Source organism: Micropterus salmoides, unplaced genomic scaffold, assembly GCF_014851395.1.
Source record: "Micropterus salmoides isolate LMB-PRFRI ecotype aquatic unplaced genomic scaffold, ASM1485139v1 Ms_hic_scaffold_5, whole genome shotgun sequence".
Lineage (NCBI taxonomy): Eukaryota > Metazoa > Chordata > Actinopteri > Centrarchiformes > Centrarchidae > Micropterus > Micropterus salmoides.
The window spans coordinates 11,784,906-11,807,624 of record NW_024044237.1 but is presented as its reverse complement, the minus strand read 5'-3'; the positions used below and the strand labels follow the sequence as shown (position 1 = coordinate 11,807,624).

General features: G+C 41.2%; 1 long non-coding RNA gene across 1 annotated transcript; it reads right to left on the bottom strand.

Moving 5' to 3' along the window:
* Positions 1-7,979: 7,979 nt before the first annotated feature.
* On the bottom strand, positions 7,980-9,219 carry LOC119889189. Its single transcript, XR_005442026.1, has 2 exons — positions 8,896-9,219; positions 7,980-8,515 (listed from the first exon to the last, which is right to left on the bottom strand). It is a non-coding gene; the product is annotated as an uncharacterized LOC119889189 (long non-coding RNA).
* Between the last annotated feature and the right edge of the window lie 13,500 nt (positions 9,220-22,719).

Here is a 22,719-nt window from a genome sequence, read left to right as displayed (position 1 = left end):
AATGTGTGTACGTGTACAAAGACAAAGAGAGAGATGGGGGGTATAGCCATTTTTTACAGTACTTGTTATAATCTAGTGTTTTTGCTGAATGATAACCTGCAGGCTCAGCTGTCTGGGAAACAGGAATCCAAGGCGGACGTCTCTTAATCAGGATAATGTCATTTCACCTCTTGCTTTAGAATCCCAACGACGATCAATACAAAGACAATCACACTATAATCATTTGGTATAATGTTGTTAACAAAGAGGTGTCCAGGTGAAACTAGTAAAGGTATGCTGCTCCCTGACATTATGACCCAATCTGAAGTGACAGTTGAAGTGCAAGAACAGGGTGTAATAGTGTCCATCCATCCATCGTCAACCGCTTATCCTGCATACAGCGTCGCGAGTAGTGTAATAATCTCATAAGAGAAATGACCATAATTGTGAAACAGAATTTGTGTTATAGAAAGCATTTGGAGGGGTACAGTACATGTATGGAATGTATGGATAATGCAACAATACCATGACATCATTTCTTCACTTCAGCTAATTTGGACACTGTGGACACAATAAGCACATGTAAAGTATAATGCAGTCAAACACAACACTACACAATTGGGCCTGGAAATTGGCTTTAATATTTGGCTCTTTGATGCAGTCCCAGCAAAAACTGAACACTATAGGCTTCACAGAATGAGGTGTGGCGATTTAATTAATTGCGTTATATAAACAGGTATTCATGTTGTTGTTTTTTGTAGAAATAAAACTGTGTGATATGTACTTTTGATAACGGAAGTGTTGTTCAAACATTGCTGTATGAAAGAACCATAAGATCAGTGGTCATCCAGCCAGGCGACAGAAGTGAGCTATTAGCCATTTTTTTTTAAATTTTTAATTTATCATCTTTATTTTTATCATATTTCATATTTGTATTTAAAGTATAGTGCATTAGAATAGCCCAAACCAAATAAATTACCAAAAAACAAGCAAACAACAAATGTGCCACCAAAGTTCCATCCATCCATCCATCATCAACCGCTTATCCTGCGTACAGGGTCGCGGGGAGCTGGAACCAATCCCAGCTTACATTGGGCGAAAGGCAGGGTACACCCTGGACAGGTCGCCAGTCCATCGCAGGGCGCCACCAAATTTATTACCACAAAGTTAACCAGGGATCTTTACAGCTGTTCAGTTGGTAATCCTTGCCAACAGTGTATAAAATGATTTTAATCAAGTGACCAAGCCACAATATTAAAATGCTGCTTACACAATGATACATTAATGAAAATAATCCAATAAAATAGTAAGATTAGAACACTGACATTCTGCTACATAATGAGTAACATTTGAAGTAAAATTTACAGATGATGGCTTTTACTTGTGATGAAGCGTTTGGCTACTTTAAGTATAATATCTGAATACTTATTCCATCACTGCATAACATAATTAAGATTCATCAGCATTACCAGAACCAGCCAGTAAACATGTGTTTCTCTGCCTATAGTAGCAACTTATACTTGAGTGTAAAACGCCCTGATATATATTTTTTTGTGGAATAGAGGTGATGATTTGTCCCCTATAGGCAGTGCTCATGAAAACAAGTGAAGTGTTTTGTTGCCCCCATTGTATCAACCTGCACTTCTCCGATCCAAAATGGACCTGGTGTAAAAAGACCCGTGCAGTGTTTGAGTGTGTGTGTGTGTGTGTGTGTGTGTGTGTGCGCATGAGAGAGGATAGAGAGAGGGAGATGAGAGACTGCTGAGTGCAGGAGTTGTTGATTGTGTGTGAGAGCTTTGAGAAAGGGTGCAGAGAGCATCTATCTGTATCATTCACTCTAAAAGCCTGGAGAGATGGAAAGGATGGATGGGAGGACAAGTAGAAGTCAATAAAGAGATGGTTAGAATGGAGAGAGAGGAGATGAGAGTAGTTCTATGTGAAGATGACTTAGAGTCATCTCAGGGAGGGACGGAGGGAGGCAGAGAAATGGAGAGAGAGAGAGAGACAGCGGTGGAGGAGAGAAAGCCAGGTACCCAGGGATCGAATAAAGTGTAGAGAGGAGCATTTGGCAGAGCGAGAAGCAGGAGTGATAAACAGAAATGTGGTTCTAAGAAAGACAGAGACGCAGAAAGGCAGGGATGGGGAGAGAGATGAGAGTACAGTCAGTGAGGAGAGGACAAGGCACAACGACGTACAGTAAAAGAAAATCATGATGGGATATGGAAGGGCCACCAGCACAGTATGCTTTACACGTTCACAAAACCGCACACCGTTTCTACAGCATAACACATTTTCACAATCGAAAAGCCTCTTTATGTGAGAACTAGACTTCGACCCTTTGCCAGGAAATACATAAAATCACCTTTTTCCTCCAACATACTTCAGTGTTGACTCTACTGAGCCTCATAGGCTCTAGTGTTTGCACAGTCCTCAGATAGCCTATGGATACACTTTTGAATTATTGCTCAACTAGACTTTTTCCTGTCTTTCACTTTGCACAGCACTGCAGAGACAGGGAGAAAACATTCGTTTCCACTGCCAGGTGATTGAGAGTGAAGAGTCTCCCTCAAAGTCTCATTCCTCATACGTCTGTGGTTCATGTTTAGTAAATAATGACATGTGCTATATTTTTCTCAGTGGTAGGAGTCAAATGTTGTAGACATACATAGTACACTTAGTACACTGTGCTTTTATGCCACAGCTCTTGTGTGTCTGCGTAGTGCTGAGTAAAGCAAACATACTGCGGAAACCTACTCCACATAGCGGTCGTTGAAATGTATAAGCTTGAACAAGCAGCCTCTGGTTCATCTGTTATCTGTGATACAAACAGAAACAACAGCTCAGAGGCAAAGCAAAAACATATTTCAGCCACTAAACCAAGGAAAATCACCACAAACATTATCCATCTGCTAAAACGCATTTTAGGTTCATCCATCCAGAAGGGGCCTACAGATAGGTCAGAGGTCTGAGAGTAAATCCTGAAATTTGTGCTGTGCTAAATGGAGCATTATGCAATGTTTGGCGTAGCTAACTCAGGGCTTTTACTAAACATCTTGTCCTGTCGCTAATCCTGCCAACAGCAACCAGCCAGGGAGAGAAACAAACTCTGACCCTCAATACATGCGCACTCTCACGGAGATATGGGAATAGACACACATGCAGGCACTGTGACATGCATACACACACATACACACACACAAATGTATGAGCATGTTGAGTCGCACACAGCAGAAAAATGTATATTTACATATAAACCCATACACCCCTACACACATACACACACACTGCAAAGTACCTATGACTCATTCAGAGCATGACACAGTTTATTAAAAATAAAAGTGTTAAAAAAAACTGTGTTAGCCAAAGATTGTACTTATGTATCTGTCAATTATTCAAACTTAATAATAATTCTTGTACTGTTCAAACTCAAACTCAAAAATGTTCAAACTCATGCAACATCTGGATTTTGATACCATAATAGATCACTACAGTAGATTATGACACAATTACACGTACACAACATACTTTTCCTGCACCTTTTCGATCATTTACGGTACGTTTTTCTCTCCTACTCCAAATTCAATAAAGCACTAGAAAGCAAATAATACCTTTTTATATACTGCATGATTTCTATTCATTACAGTAAATCCCGACGTTGCAACTAGCTGGGGATACTGGTGTGTTAATGGATAATAAATCTATATTTAAGGATATAGGAGAGCGGAAATCCAATTTGTGTCAGGGCTCTCCACCCGATCCTCACTTTTATCCCTACACGCGCCTGGCTGGAGGAGTAATCGGCTTTGTGTAATAAAATGATGATGATGACTTTATCTGACATTTGTAAAAGGAGGAGCCCCAGATTTCTGTGGGTCTGTATTATCAGCCTCTATCCAGTGAATTAATCCTTCAGACTGAGTGAGACAGAGTGAAAATGTTGTTCTTGGGAGTAAACACAGGGGTTATATTGAGGTGAAAGGAAGGAATGTGTTTGCAGAGGGTAGTGTGTTTGCTTAGTCTGTGTCTTTTTGTGTGTGTGTGTGTGTGAGTGTGTGTGTGTGCGCACGCACGTGTGCATGCTTACATGGTCTCGCCATGTTCTCCAAGATCCTTGCCCTTACCTCCCTCACCTGCGAAGTGGAGGAGGATGATTACATACCAAGCGGTCAAGTTTATCTCCATGGAGATCCCCGAAGGAACACGGATGCAAGAAATCTGCTCAGAATACCTCTCCATTACCTGCAGCAGCCTGTGAGAGACGTGAGAAGAGGCAGACAGCAGAAACAGAGAGACAATGAGATGTAACCAGCTAGCTGTGAGAATTGCCCCATAAAGACGCATTTTCAGATGAATCTCAACTGATTCAACCTAATGATCTGAGGAACACACATCGCAGTCCTCCGCTTCATCGGCTTCAAAACACATCAAATCTCACCCCATGACATGCATTCTCTTTTGCTCCAAATCCGCCCATTCTATACTGGATTGCATGGTGTAGGGTTTCTCTAGTGCTTTCACAAGGGCCAGATTCAATTAATGTGGCTGTGAGTTAAGTGGGCCCTCAGGGGTTAAGGTCTGTCATGTCAGATGGATCTGTTTGTGTGGAGGAACAGGAGAATCCCACACTCCACTGGTCTTGTGGAGGGGGAAGAGATGCCTCAGAGCCCATCTCAGTATTCCCTTCACAAGCGTCTAGCTCGGAGGAATTTGATCTTAGAACCATCAAGTCTCATATAAGTAGATCTCAGAACCTCCCATTTCCCATTGGGTTTAAACTCACAGCCTGCTCTGAGGCTGCAAGTTAGAATTGCATGTTCCTGTATTGTTTAAGAGCTCTTCAAAGTGGCATGTTCCCTTAAAGACAAGGGAAGCGAGTGCAGAGCGATGGCTGTCAATTATTTCTCATGGATGTAGCATAACATGTTTATATAAATCTGAGTTAAAGATCTTATTTACATAAATACAATACATAAAATAATGGCACGCTGGCAGGATGAATCCTTGTTGCTTTCATTATACTGTTTTCACAGAGACAGTGTAACTGCGTCTTGTAAATCAAATGGAGTGTGATGTAACAGCTAGTAAAAACAGCTACGTTATCATCTAAGACCAGGCTAATTGATGAGTGCTTGTCTGCAGAATTTCAGAGATGACTTGTTTGTGAACCCTCTTGTATGACATGCCGATCTTCCTGCTCTCAAAACAGCGCCAGCAGCAGCCATCTGACTAAAAAGCCTGTCACACAGCTAGACGGAGACACCAGTGAAATATCAAAGGGCAGACGCCCCCAAGTTTTCTGTAGGATTTGGGGAGGAGAGTTTCCAAACAATATTGTGCACCTTGCCCCTTTGTATTTAATTACAATATTCCTTGTTCAGAAACATACTTTACCAGTTACTCACCAGCTGTTTGTAGCAGTCGTGGATTTAGATAAATGAGTGCATGTTGCAACTATTAAAGAAATCCTATGATGGCATTTGGTGTGATTCAGAGGTTTGGTTTAAACACCAAAAGTGTGTCTTTTTCCTCCATTTATATTGTTTCCTTTAAGATTTTAAAATCAACCCAATCAATCTTTTTTTTAAAACGAGCTTGAAGTAGCGTCACACACCCTCAACGCACATGCATTTCCGTTCTGGTAATACTTAAACTACCTTTCTCTGTTGGGCCCTCCAAAACCTAGCCATGGGTCTATGTGTCAACCATGCACTGATGAAGCTAATGACAGTTTTCCATATTGTGGACAAGCAAAAAAAAAACTGTAGTTTTAAGCGGCCAATAGCGGTGCGGTTTTAAGATTGCAACCAGGTGTGAACTCATGAGACAGCAATCCGAAACACAACCGCTTTCATACAGAAATACGGCAATAAATGCGGAAATACCGTCAAGCCGGCTGACGCTTTTAACACAGACATACCAACGTTCCTGGCTCAGAGGTGGATCAAATCCGACACCCCATTCCGGCTCCGTAATGTTACCTTCAGACAGAGCAGCGAGCTAACATATTGGCACAATACTCCAAGAAAATAAGCAGCTATAGACAGTCTCACCGGGAGACAGCTTCACACAAAATGCTGGAAACTCAGGTAAACTACCACTGCAACGTTACAGTAATATTTTCATCAGCTTAAGTATGAACTCATCCATGCTCACATTGCCTGCATTCAGCTGACGTGACGTTAGCTCGCCGGTCTGCTTTTCAGACAGTTATTTGTGTCTCTTTCACTGGGATGATAACAAAACGGTTAGTGAGCTTGACTGAGTTATGTTGCATTATATATATTGAGCGTTATGAAGCAAACAATGGTGGACCCATGCTAATGTAACGTTAGCTGGCTGCCCCTGACTTGTATAACTATAGGCTATTATAAACAAACTGCTCCACATTTGCTTTGTACCCTTAGATCAATTCTTGCAGGCTAAAATCAACACTCTGACATAATACCAGTGGTACACAGGATAGTAATATGGATCGCGTTAGCTGTTGAAGCAATTTAGCAAGCCATTCAAATATTCTATTTTACACCGGAAAACGTTAGCAACTGCTCTGCGTTAGCCAGCAAGCTAACGTTATCTAACTTGATCCAACAAAAGCACAACATCACAATATATTTCATATGCTTTGCGGTAATGTTAGTTTACTTGTCCTATAGAAGGGTTTCATGTATACAAACACTACTGGATGCGCACGCAGCTACGGGGCAAAAGCGCTAGTAGCCGGTCAGAAGACCGTAATCAATTGCTGTAATCAACGTAGATTACGCATTGTTTGTAAATTCTTGTTGACTTAATAATAAACTGCCATTTCAGAGATGGATCTGTTTGTGTTTCATTTCGCATATTAATATAACATGCACAACCACACTGGAGGTCAGCGAAACTGGACGTAATGTTGTTCAATTCAGCTGCTAGCCAAAAAGCTAAAGGAATAACGAGGGAGAGAGGCATTCTTTCCACAGCTGTAAGTACTGTCATTAGGCTAACTTAGCTGTGTCACACTCAGAGATGCAAAGAACATGGTCTTCCGTAAACGTTGTGACAGCAGCAAAAAGCTTTTAACCGTGAACAATTTTGTATTGAAGCATCTGCTTGTGTGATACTTAGCCTGTAGAAAGAAACTCCGGCTGCTAACGTTACTGCCAGTGAAGCATCCACTCGGCTGGACAGAGTGGCGTTAATCAACGATTTGTGTTTTATAAAAGCACTGAATACTTCTCTTATAAATGCATGTGCAAAACAGTAACGTTAATTCAAAAGTCGAGACGCTTGCTTAATTTTTTTTTTCCTCAGACAGTGGCATTAAAAAACGTTATGCTTCATAAAAATCATACTCATTGCTGCTGTTATGAATACGCGACTAGTTTGAAAAGTCTGGAAAGACTTGCTTTGTTTTTTCTATTTCAGCCAGTGACATTAAGAAATGTTATGTACTGTAAAAATCATACTCATTGCTGCTGTTATAAATATGCGTTTTTTATTACTTTTAAATAGATTATATCCATAGCCTATTCAATACTGAAAACACTGCAGTGTTAGTTAGTTAGTTAGTTAGTTATTGTTCCAGTAAAGTGGATTCATTTCTAAAATGCGACATTGCACAGAAACCCGTCTATAGGATGAAAGCAAACTCTGTGTCGGTCAAAACAAAGCAGAAGTCTCTCCCTGACTCAAGCAATGTTGACTGTGTTTGGTGGTGATGGAGCAGTGGTTAAGCCTTTGGTGTGAGAGACCTGAGTTCAGTTCCCCACTGTGATACATTCACCAATGTGTCCCTGATTAAAACACTTAAACGCTAGTTGCTCATATACTTTATACATATACAATTTTAAGTTGCTTTGGATAAGTGTCAGCTAAATTAATATTTATTGTGTTTTCACCCGATATTGATTTGATTCTCCTTTGGTTTTTATCCTTACTGGAGTTTGTGTTGGAGTTTGTTTTGTCCTGGGATCATTTTGTGTGGCTTTTTTCTAAGTGAGGTTACAGCCCATAGACAAAAAGGGAGTAAAAAGGTGATTTATCAAAAAATGATTTCATTGAAAACCTACATATCACCCCTTTAAGAAATACTATTTCCAAAATACCTTCTCTGGCACTGTGTCTCTCTCTTCCCTACTCAGAACTCCATTTACTCTCACCACAAGGGCAAATAAAGGCAAGGTTGCTCACTTATTGAATTAACAGCTATCAGGAAGCATTAGGCAGAGGTCCTCTGCCTGATTTTCCACTCAGTACTGTGGCAAATAGGGACAACACACAGAGACAGAGGCTACGGCTTGTGGTCTGCTTGGTTGGTCAAATCAAGCTAGTCAGGAAGCCAAGGGTGGGAGGATAGCCTCAGACAAAAGGTCAGGGTTAGGCCTGTAATTGGACATGTAGCCCCCCATGGAGTGTCATCTCTGGGGGGGCACAGCAAGATAGCCAGGGAAGGTGGCAGCACTGTGCATGGAGAAAGGGCACAGTTCTGGGCTCAGGGCTGCTGGTAACATGTTATCACAGTCGGGTTTCTTCACTCTGACTCAGCCTCCGAGCCTGCCTGAGGACATAGTGAGGCAGTACTAGTGAGACTTGTATACTAAGGACACACACACACACAATACTGGTACAGGGCAAGGCCTTGTCTTTGGTAGAGCCTCATAAAGCCTTGTCACCATGGCAACTACTGCCTCATTAGAAAGTCACTGGTAGTGGCTAGTGCCTTCTTTGTCTCCTTTATTCTGAGTTTGTGTCTTTATATTTCTCTTTCTCCATAATGATAGCTTAAATAGTATTTTACCACAAATAGGTTTCTACAAGTGATAATGGTAGTGATAAATAACTATTGAGACCACTTATTTGAAAGTGAAAATGTCATGACACAATAGGAAAATACTATTATAATCATCTGTTCCATTAATAAAAGCATGTTCACCTTACCTAGTGTGACAATGGCCGAGTGCAGACACAGGAAAAAAAGGATATGGACCCAAACGCAGGATAGTAGACCAAGAAGATACAATTCAAAGATTTTAATGAGTGCAATCAAAAATACAAAAGGCTTATGCTGAAGTCAGACAAGCTCAGGACAAAACTAGTCCACATAAGAAAACAAATCTAAAAGGGTACATGCAAAAATCCAGTCAAAACAAAAAGCAGAAAATCCAAAATCCAAAATCATAGGCACAGGAGACAGGCAGGGAAGCTCAACAAGAGACCACGAAAAACTGAGAAAAGACAAGGAAAAACACAAAGACATAGGACACACAAGGAAGCAGGATGATTAAACACAGGTGGAACACATTAGGGCAGACCAGACAATCAACCAGACACACATAGACAGGAAGGAATACTTTCAAAATAAAACAGGAAATAACAGAACTCAATCCCAAAACCTTGACACCTAACCTAACATGTTTCTCAATATGAATTCAAAACACTGGTAAACAAAAACCAGCTATTGCCACGCTTCAATATGCAATTGATCTGCTGTTTTTCATTTTTCATTCTAAAACACCATATTGGATGATTTGAGTGGGGTTTCACAATGATAATGTATGTCAGGCACGTTGGTAGTGATAATAAAAGCATCAGAAAAAGGGTGGAAAATCTGACCTCACAACCTATAATTGCATTTTTTCACCATCTTTCGGTGGTGGTGGGAAGCCGGTGAGGGATCATGTCCTTGTCACTACAGTAGAATCACTGGACTAGTGTGACAAGGGCAAAGAAGCTCTGATCTGTTAGTGTGTCTGTCACGGAATCTTTTTTGATCCCTCCACTAGGAGTCGCCAAAATCAGATATTTTTAAATCCCACACAAGAGGGCTTTCAACTAACTGCTGCACAAAAGTCTACTTATAATTATTTTATTGGCAATGGCTACAGTGTTGGAAGGATGTTAACGTATTTTTTATCACATAATTGACTCATTTCTATTAGGAAATTTCAAACAGAATTCAAACAAGTCAACCTATTTGTATTAAGCCATCACAGAGCTCAACTGAAGAGCACAGATCCAGGACAAACTCATATTGAGATTGCAGCTAACACATAATTTCAAATAGAATGAAGAGTACACACCATTTTGTGCATTGTGTCTTGATCAAGTCTTCTTCAGAAAGTGCTCTATGAATAATGTTTTTAATGAAAATGCACCATTTTGTCTTTAGTTTCCTAGATTTGCACACATGGGAAATACATATCAAAAGCTCATAAACCATGTAATATTCAGTGTTTTAACTTGAAGAGTGAGAAGTTTGAAAAAAAGAAAAAAGCTGTCTCAAGTCAGCCAAGTAAGACGGCCATATGGTTTTTACTCATCTGTACTGTATATCATCAGAGGCATGGCGTTAGTTCCTTAGTGTACATGTAGCATGAGTGTAATTTCATAAACCTTACTTTATCTCCCAAGGCATGGGTGTTTCACTTAATTCTTGGTCTTTTATCAATTTATGCATCAAATCAAAAGGGACAGTGAGCCACATTTAGGGAGTGGAAAGTGTATCCTGAAGAATTTAATAAGAAAAGAGATCTTGATGGATTACAGACCTTCTCCACATCAGACATTTTCAGAATGATAAATCACAAAGGCCTTTCATACTCCCTGTTTCTTTCTCTTTTCCTGTCTCTCTCCCCCTCTCCCTTTTTCTCTGCCTGCTCCCCTTCTCATCTCATGAGCCTTGGCTTTCAATTGTAAGAGATTACAGGAGCATAGCCGGACTGTGGCCCTTCGAGGATCTTTTATTAATATTTATATGCATATGAAACAAGCCAATTCTAAGCTGTCGGTGAGCAGCTGAACCCTGCGGCCCTATTGTATATATATATATGCAGAAACCACTGTGTGTGGCGGTTGTGTGTCTGTGAAAATACAGTATGTTTGTGTGTTGTACAGTACCTGTGTGTGTGTGTCTTCCATTTTGGCATTAACTGCTTAACCCTGTGCTGTCCCAGACCACCTGAGCCACCAGTTATGTATCAGAGACCACGAGTGGTGTTTCCCACCAGGATTAGATCGTTAGCAGGACTTCTGGCTCTCTGTCTTCAAGGTTAAACGGGACTCTGAGGGCAGGGGTGTGTAGCAGTTTGGGCTCTAAATCTGCAAACAAGTGTGGAGCCTGGCCGTCAAGGCTATCGAGGAGCTGATATCCCACCGGTAGAAGGAGCAGAAGGAGACTAATCCTTCATACATAATAGATAACCAAATCCTCTAAAACACAGAGACACTAGCTGCCTGCACCACAGAGGGCCCGCCACTGCTAACAGATCAGACATCAGGCATCCCCCTCCTCGCCACCTTCATTAATACTTAATTACAACAGAGCTCCTCCTGCCCGACACCATTGTCTCCTGAAAAGCTGGCCTTTGTCAAGAGATCAGGTAGTTGGCCCTGTACCCAGAGATAATGCCATATAATATATTTGTCACAGGAGTTAAGTGGAGAGAGAAGCCCATCCTCAGAATAACATCGTCTCTCATTGCAATCACTTTGTGTTTGTCTGTCATAGTGCCGTGATCAAAACAGGAAGGCAATGAATAGATCTGAGGGAACTTGGTGTTTATGCTCGGAGCTCACTGGAGTGGTTAAACCATAGAATGAGAATAAACATTAAACAGCATTTAATTTATTCTACGGTCACTCTGGAGTCTGCACAACAGCTGCACAACACACTCTTTTCAAGCCAAGAAGACGCTACATGTTGTAAGTGCTCCCTTTCAGCGATATTGTCTACGAGTGATATGAAAGCTGACACATGCGTAAGGGCCGTTTGATCAAGTGACAGTGCATTTTAGTGTCTTTGTGGTGTTCAACATTTATGACAACTTGTGACATTCATTATTATGTTTCACAAATAACTTATTGGTAAGATTTTTTTTCCTCATTTTGCACAGATTCATTCCTTGTTATACCTCACCTTCATGTAGAATGTATTTGCAAACCTGCATCCTTACATTTTGCAGCCAACGATTCATGATTTAGTCACATTTCCCATTAATACATGCTTATTGCACCGCTGACTTAGGTTTTTGCACTGCACTTGACTATACTAATACGCATTATAATAAATCATTGTATTTACTTTGTCATATTGGAAATTGCAGCTGAACTTGCTTTGCAATTAAAACAATAGCAAAAAACATTGCATGTCAACAATACATTTGTTTCTCTGTTTTCTACAACCTGATATAAGCCCTAAAAAGCTCTTTAATTTTACTAAGGAACAAAACCTGAAGACACTGACTTTACTTGTGTTTTTTTTTTAGCTTTTACAGTCAAATACACCTACAAAGTTCTGTTAAAGCACCTTAGATGCTGTTGCATATGCAAAGTCAATTTCTTCCTTTTTCTTTTAAATACACAATCAAGCAGTCTTGATTGATGCTTTGGAGTTTTTCATTTTCAAATTCAAGCTGTGCAATTAAAAAACAATACAAAACACATGTCTGAATACTGGTGGACTGGATTTGCCTCTTAAAATTCATACATGTAGTTTTTTTTCACTTTTTCATTTTTAAAATCTACATTTTGCTTTTCCGTTGAGTGCACATTTTATTGAGCCATTATAAAGTAATAAAATGCTTCCTCTCCTGGGTTTTTGTCTCCATTCTTAACATTTGTAGTTGGAAAGCACTACGCTGAGTACAGGATGTCACTAACAATACTTGCTGATGTTGAATTAGTCACTCAGGAATAGAGTACTGCTGCTGTTGTTCCAATTAGCAAAGTCCCTGCATGACTTGCTTGCTTCTGGTTTCCTCCCTTCTCTGCAAGCTTTTACATTACCCCATCTATCCCCATTATACTCACTGTCTTCTTGTCTCACATTTCTTTATTTTTCTCTTTCTCTTTATTTCCAAAACTTTAGCCTCCTTGCTGCCTCTGGGGCTTCGAGATTTTCAGACAGAAATAACCAAGCAGGTAAAGCTCTCTCTGCGCCTTTGAGAACGAGAAACTGAAAGCCCATTACCTCCTTTTTCATTCTCTTACTTTTTCTCCCTACATCTATCTTTCTCTTTGTCTGGGCAGGGCTCCCTAGGCAGCAGAGTCCCTGTGGGCTCCTGGGGTGATCTGTGGGTGTTTAGCTGTTAATCTCTCAGACTAATTCTATGGACAAACACTGCTGCAATGTATAATTTCCAGTCCACGAGGAGGAAGGACGTGGAGGCTATAGGCCAGCCTGGAGACTGATGAGCCACACTGGCATAATTAAGGCCAGCACCTCCCTCGGGACGAGCCCGCATGTTCTTCTCTTTCTCTCTATCTCTCTGTCTATCTATCTATATACACTATGTATCTACCTGTGTCCTTTATATCTCTCGGTTCTCCTTGTATTCTATCTTCCTTTCCATTTTATTGTGTCTTTTTTATGCTGCTTACATTGCAAATAATGGCAAGGAAAGAATAAAAGTACTGGGTCTATTAAGTGTGCAGCAGTATTTGTGTTTAGTTGTTTGAAATTCATCAAAGTATAAAGGAGTTTTCTATTGCTTCCCACCTTTCCTTTTAACTAACTGCATGGCTAATTGTTTCTTTACAAAATAATGAAGATTTTCAGAGAGACCTTAAGCTGGCTTAGTCCACTTCTTTCCACATAATGGCTGTCAATTCCCCATTTAATTTTCAACCGGTTAAGGATTTGCCTGGGGGGGGGGGGGGGGGTTGGCGGGTGGAAACCAACTGAGTGCAACTATCATTATTTTACTCTTAGGGTAAAATCAATACAAATTAAATATATTGTCTTTCCGCTATCATTGCTATTGATTTTTATCCACACCTAATTTATTTAATAACTTCTGTTTCTTTGTTTTTCTTTGTTTTAATGCTTTGTTCCCTAAATATTAAACATGTTGTGACATTGCTTTTAAAAAGTGTGTGCGTGTGTGATTAGTGTGCACACAGTATGTGAACTTAGATATAGAGTTTTGATGTGAAACAAGCATTTACCACAGTATGGGTACAATCCATGCTGTTATCCTTGTTAAATGTGACCTGTGTTAGCAGTGGGAGCTGTAGCTTTGTTAGCGTCGGCATGTGACAGCTCTGGTAGTGGAAGTGGTTGTTACTGCTGATCTAGCTATGAAACACAGTGCCATGTCTCCAGGCAAGCTGGAAGATACCATCACACACACACACACACACACACACGCCTCATGCACAACCTAAATAGCATGGATGGAGAGAGGGATCTCGACAGGAATGAGATTGGAGAATAGACAGTCATCCGTTCCTCCCTCACACCTGAGAGTCCCGTAGGCTAGAGCACTTTCCTGAAACTTTCTCTATCAGACTCTCCTCCACCTCCTCTTCTTTCTCCTCTCACTGCGGGCGATTGGTTTGATCTCTGATCCCTGTAGTCCTGCCACTTTCCTCCCTTCCCCTAAACCAAGTGCTGTTGTTTTCTCAACCTACACGGATCTGCACTTTCCACACAAAACAAAACAGAGCAGCGCCTGTGACATAAATACACTCGGATATGTCAGCATTGTATCCAGCCCTCCGCAGATCTCACCCAACACATTCGGAAGCATTAATAGGATTTGCTATTTCTTCAGCTTCATAGGATACACAGACAGCATTTCTTTTGTTGGCAGGGTTGTCTTGTAAGAGTAATTCCCAGGTGAGATGTAAGGGAGAAAGTAAATAAAAAATATAGACGCCAAATAAAGATGCCTTAATATTTTTGCTTTGAAAACATCTGTACCAAATAGCCTTGCCCTACAGCAACCTCTTAGTACGGCAAGCAACGGTTTGATAAAGCACCACACATTCTCTCTCTCAAACGCAGTACATCATAATCACAGGATTGAATGAGACAGGTCTAATGTTACTAAATAAATTATTTTTTCAGTCATAAAATACCAGTGCCTACTTTTGAGCTTTTGCTTGTCTGGGATTCAGAGCAGTGCAGTCAGTGATTGGTGCTGAGACATCTCTTCAGAAAGAACAGACCTTGTTTCAAAGATCAAACAATCCAGCATTTAATTTCATTCTCCAGTATGGACCTTTCAGATGGTTCTCCAGGGACTTGTTTTCTTTGAGAACCTTGAAAGAAACATGTTCTTTCTATGCATATCGCATCATACCATATTTTTGTCTTCTCTGCCACTGAGATAAACACAAATAATTGTGCTTCTGTATAAAAATGCCATGAGTCATTTGGTTGAGCTCCTCCATCTTTGATGGGAAAGCATTATGCTGTAAAAACAGCAGCATGTTCCCAGCCTCGGCTCTGGTTCTCAAGGGGGAGAGCAGCAGTTGTTGTTTAAGAGCTCTATTCATTCTAGGCTGGCGAAAACACACCAAGGCATATGGCAGCTTGATTTAGTTAGCTTGTAAAATGATTTCAGAAACTACATTTGGATGAAGATAACAAAGTAACCAAGCAATTAAATAAAGTACGGTCAATTTGAAGCACCTGATAGCAGAGATCCAGCTGTGGTGGTGCATCTGGTGGAGGCTTCACACATCAGCAAGGAGAAAGGCTGTGGATTCAACTCGTCCTTTGCAGAAACACATAGTCAAAACGATAATCTTTCGTGTTTGTGTGCTTTGCTTGAAAGGTAATGTTAAACCGCCTTTCAAAGACACATTTAGAGGTTCACTCAAATAGCGGAGGCATTTGTCAGATGTGTATGTAAAATAAAGTGTTTTCTGCCACCTGGCAAATGAAAAGGGCATTTGCTTTTCCTGATCTCACCAGCATGGCAACAGCAAGAAGTACTGGCTTGTAGCCCTGCTCCCTGGCCAGTATTGACTACTGAGCTGCTGTGAGATTTGATGCTGGACCTGCGTTAACCCTTAGGTCAGGTACTTCCAAAAAAACTTTTTTTAAATTTACATTTGTCTGACCTGAATGAGTCACCAGCCTCACCTTCAGCACATTTCTTTACCTCTTAAATGGGTTACACCAGATTTAAAAAAGACATGTATTTCTTAAGCACAAACAAAACTGATCCTTGTTCATGTGCACGATGACTGTTGAAAAAGGGATGAATGCAATCAATAGATAAGAGAGTAAGTGAAAAAAATGTGAGTTCGTAAAACAAATGGTCTTGATTTGAGGCTATAATCTGTGTTGCACTGCATGGGGGCCTAAGAGACAGTAGTGACTATTATTAATTGTAAACAGTGAATAAAAGACTATAATAAGGAATGCATGATTAGATATAGAGGAAAAGGTCACAGCAAGTTGATGTATCTGTCTCATTAGCTGCTTTATTTGTGTCCTTTCATTGACCCTTCATTAGCCTGGCTGTTCAATCCTCTTTCCTGCTCCTTTTTCTCTAAATCTTTCGCCGGACCTGCCGCTCTCCATTGCTTCTCCGCTATATGTTGTTTCTGAATGTAATGGCTTCCCACAGTGTGCCTTTCGAAAATGTCACCCAAGTCTCTACACAGCGTACTACTTTTGACATGAGCACTATGTGCGGCAGACAGGGCATAGGGATTAATTTGCCATGTGTATATACCTCCGCACCAGACAGGGGTAGAGACTGTGACTGAGGCCTGTCTGACAGCAGAGACGGAGCCTTACTCGCTGAATCCCTCTCGGCTCCTACTGCACTTGATGTCACAGGCAGCGGGGAAAAAAGGGGAGGTTTGAGATGGAGGAGGAGGTGTGAATGCAGCCTTGTGAGAATGAGAGAACAGGAGACAGAGAGGGAGGGGAGAGATACGGGGGATAATATGTGCATGGTATCAGGGTGGAAATAAGTGAAAGGAGGTGGAGAACACAGTCTGCTTCATGGGGAGTTATCATTGTAATGCAGCTCAGTGCCAAAAGGGGTCATGTGTGTGCTATAGATTCATTAGTTTCAGAAGACATTAATATCCTACAATCATGACCAGTTATAGCAAAGAACATTCTGTATGTGTGAGGCTTTATTAAGCACTGTTCCACAGACCTCAGGTGAAGTCTGAGATTAATGAAACTGCCTCTACACTATCCTGATTTGAAGTTCATTTATATATGTTCTGAAGATCCTCTTAAGTATAATACTGATGCTGCATTTTCCTTATTCTCATGCTTATTTTCTATATTATGAGTCAGCTGGCCTTCTTGTTTACAGAGGGGAAAACTAACTTGGAAAGTAGCATATCACAGCTACAGTACAGATGAAAATTTAAAGATGCATTCAAGTCAAAATGAATATTTCTTATGGAATCATTATATCCTTGTTTGGTCAAAGTAGTAAAGGACAAATGTAATTTTTGCTGGGGGGGGGGATTTGGCGTAAACTACATGAAACATGGATCCATCAAGTTATCAACGGTTCAGGCTGGTGGTGGTGGTGCAGTGGTGTAATGGTGTGGGGGATATTGTCTTGGCACACTTTGGGCCCATTAGTATCAATTGAGCATCGTTTAAACGTGACAGCCTACCTGAGTAATGTTGCTGACCATGTCCATCCTACTGGCTACTTCCAGCAGGATAATGCGCCATGTCGCTAAAATCATCTCAAACTGGTTTCTTGAACATGACAATGAGTTCACTGTACTCCAAAGGCCTCCACAGTCACCAGATCGCATACAATAGAGCACCTTTGGGATGTGCAGCCGACAATCTGCAGCAAATGCGGGATGCTGTCATGTCAATACACACAGAGAAATAGGGGTATCATTTCTGTTACCTAAAGGTACATTTGTCAAAAAAGTACCCTGTAAGGTACGGAAATGGTCCTTAAGGTGTTAACCGTGGACCTTTGTTTATTTTTAAAGGTAAAGAATCATTGCAGACAGCAAAGGGTACATAACTGTACCTTTAACGAGCTTAAGGTACAGGCAAATGATGCAGAAAATCAGTGATCCCCCGCCCCCAGGGCATTAAGGGCTGGCAATGGCCCAGTGGATAAGACACATGCCGTTGGCGTGAGAGACCCGTGTTCAATCCCCACTGTGACACATCCACCAATGTGTCCCTGAGCAAGACACTTTCCCCTAGTTGCTCCAGAGGCATGCAGCCCCAGATATATATAGCAATTGTAAGTCGCTTTGGATAAAAGTGTCAGCTAAATAAATAATTGTAATGGTACATTTTTGTCACTAGGGCTGCAGAAATATTCTTTTAGAGGTACAGACAAGAAGGTACAAAAATGTACCAACTTAAAAGGTACAGTCCTTGTACCCTACTAGGGTACAGCTGGCGCGACAAAGCATTTGTACCTTTTTAGGTCCATTCCTGTACTTCGATTTCTCTGAGTGAATGGACCAAAGTCTCTGAAGAATGTTTCCAACACCTTGTTGAAAGTATGCCATGAAGAATTAAGGCAGTTCTAAAGGCAAAAGGGGGTCCAACCCGGTGCTAGGAAGGTGTACCTAATAGTGGCCAGGGAATAATTGCAGGTGAGGTGGAGTGGGCCCAAACGGATAAGTGAGAGTCTGAACAGTGAAACAGAGATGCTCACAAGTCTCTGAGCTAGAGTCCAAGTCAAGCCTCTAGTGGTTATAATGAGTGTTGTATTACCTGCTGCGTTCCATACAGAGCAAAATGTAAAGTGCAATGTGTCTACAACTAAACGCAGCATATAAACTACTTTGAGTGAACACACCCCCCACACTCTCAAACCAGTGTAACGTTACATTGATACATAAACTGTGACTTTACATGATCAACAATGAACCTGTAACCTGTTTGCAGTCAACGATAAAAATTAACCTGATGGCATCCAGCGGGACGTAAATGATTATGTTAATCTACTACTTTGGCAAGCAAACAAACGCTAATTCATCTTTCCATAACATCTAGGGAAAGACAGTCGGACTTAACATCCCGTAGGTCGTAGCTAAAGCAAGAAGCAAGGTAATGTTAGATGGCCAATGCTGAGCTAAACATTTACTCACCTATCAGGTTACTAACCTATTTTGCATTCAGCGCTTCTACTGGTTGGGTCTTGTTGTATTAAGTCAAAGTTTATGATGAATGGCACAGAAGCTGTCGGTTTTTGTTGTCCTCTCTCACGTGTGCAGCTGATACGTAGTATGTGTTTCGTGGGCAGGTTATAGGTAATGCAGGGAGGGGAACAGCAAGCGCATCACACGTTTCCTAAAAATAAACATTGTCCACAAGTCCCGCATCTCGAGACCATCTCAAGTCTGTAGTCTTTTGATGACGAGTCTAAAGTCAAGTCTGACTGTGTGTGTGACTTAAGTGCAACTCGAGTCTAAATCTCTGCAGGGAAGGCTACAAAAGCTTGCAAGGAGGGTTCCATGTAGGCCCAAAGACAGAGATGCTCACAAGTCTTTGAGCTAAAGTCCAAGTCAAGTCTCAAGTCACTTGTGATTATAATGAATGATGTATCATCTGCTGCGTTCAAACTATGCTGCTTAGAACCCTGCATAGCTATAAGGGTAACCTGTTTTAACTTACAGAGCACAACCATGTAATGTACAATGCAATTAATGACAGCTTATTAGCTACTGTAAGTCAACACATACCCCAGGCTCTCAAACCAGTGTGACATTAAGTAAATAAAACTTTAATGTTACATGATCAACATTAAACCTGTAACCTGTTTTTCACTTACAGAGCACAACCATGTAGCCTAATGTACAATGCGTCTACAACTAATCACAGCTTATAAACTACTGTAGTCAACACATCCTCCAGACTCTCAAACCAGTGTAACATTATAACTAAAGAAAACTGTAAAGTTACATGATCAACAATAAACCTGTAGATTTTTTTGCAGCCAACGTTAATAAATAACCTGATGGCAGCTAGCGGGACGTAAATGATTACGTTAATCGACTACCACAAGTTTGGCAAGTAAACAATTGCTCATTCATATTTTGATAATGGAGTCGTAAAGCAAGAAGCAAGCTAGCATTAAATGGCCAGTGCTGAGCTCATCATGTTTACTAACCTCAGGTTTGCATTCAGCACTTATTTTGGTTGGGTGTTATTGTATGAATTTTTAAAGCCAAAGTTTATGATGAACGACACAGCAGCTGCCGGTGTTTTGTTGTCCTCACTCAGGTGTGGCCGTGTGCAGCTGATACGTAGTACGTGTTATGTAGGTAGGTTATAGATAACGCAGTGAGGGGAATAACAGCAAGCTCATCACACGTTTGCTAAAAGTAAACATTGTGAGTCCCACATCTCGAGTCCGAGTCAAGTCTGAAGTCTTTTGAGGATGATTCTCAAGTCACAAAAAGAACAATAACTGCAGAAAATGCTCAAGATAAATGCTCCATGAAGTTACAGAAAATGTTAGGACATTCTCTGTATAGTTGAACTGCTTTATCCTGACCTTTCCTTGCCAACAGGAAGGCTACAGCCTGCTCTCTTCTCTGATGATGATCTTAACCATTGCATGCACCACACCTGATTACAGCATTGTTCATGTCAGCCCACTGCAGCCTCGCCCTCTTAATAAAGTAATGTCTGGAGTGGCTGTGAGAGCCTTGTCTGGGAGGGTATGCAATGGGCTGGGGAGTAATGAGCAAGTCTGAGATAAATAATGGATTGCCGTCATTCATATTACAGAGGAAATTACTGTAATGGTGCTTGCCGGGTGAAAGACCTCCATCTAACACATTAACACTCAGGACAAAGACAGAGAGGGAAGGGGGACAGAGGGAAAGAAGAGGATGAAAGTGGATGGCATCAAAGTCCTGCCACATGAGAACTGGCATAAAATGAAGTGAGAAAGGAAAGGGAGGAAACGAGCACATGACTATTTTGAGGTTGAGATTGATGGAAACACCTGAAAGCTGCATTACCACTGTGACTTATGTCAGAAGGAAGTTCTTTCCTATGCCGATAACTTCCTACTCCAGCCCTCCCACTTATTCACCCAACCTTCCCACCCTCACTCTCTCTCTCTCTCTCTGCGCTCCCAGGGCATTAGAAACACAATGGTCTGAATGTGAGCCTCCGATAGTGGAGATAAATGGGATTTGAAGCACAGGCTATAAGGAGTGGCAGTCATTAGACAGTAAGTGAGCCAAGCGAGTTGTTAGGACATGAGCAGTGCTAGTCGTTAGGAAGGGATGGAGGGAGAAAGAGATGGAGCGATGGAGGGAAGGAAGGAGGCCACTGGCTGTTTGTTCTAGGACTAAGTGCTGGATAATGAGATCAGACTGACATGACCCGGCCCCAGAGCTGAGAGAGACAGCATTGCCATTACACCTCTCTCTCTCCCTCTATCTCTTGATCTCATTCTCTTTGTCTTATACATACTTTCTCTTTCTGCCTGTATTTCTCTCTCTTTTATCTAACTCTCTTTTCTTACATAAACTGCAAGTGTATCAGCAATTGCCTGTGAGATCTAAAGCAGATGAAAACATTGTAACATACAAATGTAAACAATAAAACTGACTGTAGGCCTGGATATCAGTATCGAGGCTAAAGGCTAACCGTCCATATAAAATATTAGAACACATGCAGGTTAGAACTTTCACACACTGATGCAGAGGTGAAAATAAAGAGGAATAATTGTGTTTGGAAGAATGTAAAGACCTGGGACAACAGACGTGGACTACACTTTTGTCAGAAAACACAACATATTAGCAGTAAGGAGGAAAATAATGCCTACATTCGATTTTCTTTTTTTTTACAGGCTTTTTTAGCCCTCAGTATGCTCCAAACAAAGTGCTTGTCAGATGGTCAAAAAGCATTTGAAACCCATTTCCAGCAAATTATAATTTCTGTCAATTTCCAAAACTGACAAATTTGACAAACATGCCCACTTCATGCACAAATTGGCCAGGTGTGCAGTGAGTAAGCACACAGGATTTCAACTACTCTCTCAAGCTGTCTTATTAAGGCTTCACAGAACTACTTCCATCACTATTTGTGTGTAAAACTAAGTGCAACTCCTTGAATGCCTTTGAGGAGAAACTGTCCACATGTGCACCATTATCCCCATTTGTTTATTGCATCTTTTCTCTCTGTATGATGGCAGACCTTCTCCCTTACTTTCAAGTGTGGCCAGGCATAACCTCTTTTTGCAACAGGCATAAACAGCTTTTAGGGGGGTAAAAACACTTTTAGAGGTTGTAAGACAACACTTTCTCAATTTTAGGAATCATCCATCCATCCATCCATCCATCCATCGTCAACCACTTATCCTGCATACAGGGTCGCAGGAATTTTAGGAATCATATCTTATCTTATTGCATCCTATCTTGACCCAGGTTAGGATGGGAACGTTGACTTGTTCATCTGGTATGGCTTTTTAGGACATTTCTGTAATGAGGACCCTCAGCCTTTACACTGTAATACAGCTCCAGAGACTTGACCACTTATTGAATGTACTGTATGTCCACAGACAGTTTGATTGTACCAACCCTGTCAACTTTTATTCAGCAACACACAATAAGAACTAGTAAACTACAGTAAAGATTCTGACTTTTTCTATCCAGGCTTGGTTGCTTCACATTTCTCATTGCTTACTGTCTTGCTGCCAGCATTCAGGACCTGCTGGGCTTTCCTGACTGCCAAGACCTGTCCACTATGAGACGGCAGCAATAGCTCAGCTGCATGAAGGCAGTGAGTCGGAGTGAGGCAATGGCTGTCTGCACCCGTTCTCCTCTGCCCCTCCACCTCTCAGACTATAAGGGTGACAAGATGCTGTTGGGTAGAATCATGGAGCCATCCTTGTAGGCCTGATACGGCATTTCAGTGGTCATGAAGTCTGCAGGCTACTTTGCCACAAACTCCAGCTTCCTGGACTTACCTCTGATATGCTCTTCATCCCTGGAGCGGTACTTTATCAGGGAGTTGGAAACCTATCCCTCTACATATTATGGACAAGGAGA